Source organism: Vombatus ursinus, unplaced genomic scaffold (genome assembly GCF_900497805.2).
Source record: "Vombatus ursinus unplaced genomic scaffold, bare-nosed wombat genome assembly UNPS02014768.1, whole genome shotgun sequence".
NCBI classification, from domain to species: domain Eukaryota; kingdom Metazoa; phylum Chordata; class Mammalia; order Diprotodontia; family Vombatidae; genus Vombatus; species Vombatus ursinus.
In genome coordinates this window covers 36,907,995-36,911,400 of record NW_020954546.1, presented here as the reverse complement: position 1 = coordinate 36,911,400, position 3,406 = coordinate 36,907,995, and the positions used below count along the sequence as shown (strand labels likewise).

The 3,406-nt window shown below is 46.0% G+C and overlaps 1 non-coding gene across 1 annotated transcript; it reads right to left on the bottom strand.

Moving 5' to 3' along the window:
• Positions 1-1,348: 1,348 nt before the first annotated feature.
• TRNAI-AAU lies at positions 1,349-1,422 on the bottom strand. The gene has a single exon. It is a non-coding gene; the product is annotated as a tRNA-Ile (tRNA).
• Positions 1,423-3,406: the final 1,984 nt, after the last annotated feature.

Sequence of the window (3,406 nt, the reverse complement as noted above, 5' to 3'; positions counted from 1 at the left end):
CCAGAGGGGCTTCGGTTCCACCCCTTCAAAGCCTTCCTGGATGGAACGATTTTCTTTTCCCAGGTTAAACCTGGGGTCAAGCAAAAGGCCTTGGAGTCTAGTGGCAATCATCCTTTTTATTAAAAATTTAGTGAGCAGGTACTGTTGGGTGCAGAACTAGAGGATTTTGATTGTAAGTATGGCCCCTGCTCTCAAGGGTTTACTATGATGTGGCTGGTCAGGGAACACATACATAGGCAGTAAAAAATCTAAATGACAAGTCCAGTTCCATTTCACTCACTTGACTGAATGCCAAAGCACCAGTGGGCACTGGAAATGGAATTTGGGGAGTCATCTCTACAGAGCTGTTAGTTAATCAATGAAGAGCCTGTGTGGGTGGTTTTTTTTTTTAAATTTTAATTGTCATTAAAGTGAGAGAAAATATTAGAATTAGAAACAGTGGGGGGTTGGCAAAGCAGTCACAGCATTTTGAACCCATAGGGAAAAATAACTGAAATGGACCTACTCCAAATGTGAGATCTCTATCTGACAGGCAACAAACTCATGGGACTGGAGGACCAGAAACAGGCCAACCTAGATTGATCTTGTTGTAGCAAATGAAACCAGAAGGCCAAAGGAAATTGAAGCTAAATGGGGAGGGGGGAAGGGGTCCAAAGGTTCTCCTTGCTGTGCCAAAAAAAGAAAGGGGTTGAATTGGCTCCATCAGATGCCTTAAGATGACAAGAAACATCATTTCCTTGAACATTGGTGTGGAAGGAAACACTTCGTGCTCATATTCTGCCTTTTGGTAACAAGCCTGACACCAGTCAAATTATTTCCTCTGATTGAGGAAGTCCAGAGAGACAGAGATCCATCCTGGCTTTGAACATCTCTCCACACCAACCATTTTCTCACACACAGTTTGTGGCATTCCCAAAGACAAATTTCCTCAAAAAGATAAGACCTAGTTACCAAGCTCAGGTGAAAGTTGACATGTCAATCCAGAGATTCATCAAACAGCACAATCAAAAGTCCTATGGCTTCCAGCCCTGGTGAGTAATGGTCAGTGAGTCAAATGGGCCTGGCTCCTCCTGCACCTCCTGCTCTTGAGGCCTCTGTCCTGGGACTAGTCGCTCTCTTCCGGAATGCACTAGCTCTTCACCTCGCCCTGGTCCAATTCCAGCTCTTTCCAGATTCATTCCAGATTCCAGATTCATCCCTTTCCACAGATGTTTTCTCAATTTCATCTTGTAGCTATTTTGTATCTACAATGGTCTACTTCCCGAGAGGATTCAATCTCGGATTAGTTAGTGCTAGATTCAAGATGCCACGCGTGAATTTCTGTCATTCCGTTCAAAATAAAGGCACATGGCCCGTACGGGGATCGAACCCGCGACCTTGGCGTTATTAGCACCACGCTCTAACCAACTGAGCTAACCGGCCCCAGACGAATACTTCCGTGTAAGGTTTTCATAAGTGTTGACATTGAACTCATAGTGCTCTGGGACAGTATTTCTTCTACGTTCCTGGTAGTCAGCCGGACAATTGGATTCATGGTTTGCCATTTAACCTGTGCCTCCTGTATCGATGCCCTCCTGGACCACACTTGGCTCCCGCTTCCCTGGTCCACAGGGCACCTTTGGAAAAACAATTTCGCATTTCACTTTTCTCATTTCCGTTCAACTCCATTTCTAGACTCACGACCTGCCGGAGATGAACAATTTATCCTAACACGGGAGACCCTTTCCAAGACAAAGCAGCTGGTACTCTCTAAACTCGTCCTAAAAAGAAAACCACAGCCTGGCTTCGTGCTGAAGCGGCCAAAGTCGCAAGAGTTTCCAAATTGGAGTGGGGGTGGAGCGCAGCTACAAGGAAGCGGGGCCCTCCCTAGGAGGATCTCTGTACATGGCCCAGATGAGATGAGGTCACCTCTGCTTTCAACTCTCCGAGCTCGACTTGGGATCATGGAGGCCAGGGACCAGATGAGGGACCACGGTAGCTTGAAGAGCTCAGAGACATTGAGAGGTACATATCTTCACTGCCTAACCGTCAATGAGGCCACTCTGCATTGGAAAAGTTCCCAGATCTGGGCTTTTGCTTCGAAACACACCCTTCCCCTCCCTCGCTGCTATTCAAACAACAATAGTACATACATACATAAATATGTATATGTGTATGTATATGTATATGTATGTGTATGTATGTGTGTGTATGTATATATATATATATATATATAATATATATATAGGAAGGGAGAAAGGGCAAGATAAGGTAATTCCACCCTTTTGAAGTCATATTAGGATCCTGAAATAAAACACTGTGACTTCGAGGAAACTGCTCCAAGTATCTGTGGGAAGGGCAGACTACAGAGTGGGAAACCGACCTGGAACTTGGAGTATCAAGCATCTGGGGCTTTTAAAGAAAACTGAGTCCGGGAAGAGAAGCAAGAGAGTCCCTAAGGAATCTGATAACTGGAAATTGCCAAGGAATGCCTATTCTTCCGGTCCGCGGTTGCATTCATCTGCTCCAGAGATAGGAAAACCACGGGACTCAGAGGGTACTGAATTGCAAAAGCACTGTGTAGAATCCACAAGCGAAAGTACTTCGTTTGTGGTCACCAGACCCCTCCGATGTGGTCTAAATTCAGGGATCCTAGCAACAGACTAGGACTCCAAAGAGGGTTTTCTTCAGCATCATCCCGCCGCCCGAGCGCCATTCTCTGTCCTTACTAGGTACAGCTCAGAGATTTCATTGGTTCAGTAAGAAGTCTTCACCTTTTCCCCTCCTCAAAAAGGCCCCCGACTGTCTTGGGAGATGGCCTAGTTATTTTTGCCTGGGAAAGGTTTGCAAAACGCAAACATCTAAGTCAATAGCCTACTCTCTGAGTTTCAACACAATGCTATGTCTTTCTCTGAACTTGGATCAGACCTGAGGTTGGAGGGCCTTTGGTGATCTCCCCTTCAGGGCAGGTGACTTCCAAAGGAGGCAGCAGAGAGTTAGAATCCCGGGGCTCATTACCTCCCCAGGTGACAAAGGGCATTCTCTTTTTGTTTCTGCTCTCCTCAAATAGCCTCATTGCCTAGGAAGGGGCTTACTATCCACCTGAAGAGTGCCCCAACTCTGGGCCTTTCCCCTCTCACAGAGAAGCTGGGATTTGGAGACTGAGAGGTCTTGGGAGAGCTTATAGATAGAGAGCTATGGATGCAGACACTTGGCCTAGCTGCCTGCCAACCGTTTGAGGCCAAAGTTGTGGAAATGGACAGTTGGAACTATGGAAAGGGAAAATAATTTTGTCAACTGCTGGATTTTGATCAGGGCATGTAAATATATAAGCAAGAAGCTGCTGGAATCTGGAGCTGTGGAAGTTTGGGAATGGGATAATTTGTGTGTTGACCAAGACTGCTAGAAATGGAATGATGGGAGGTGC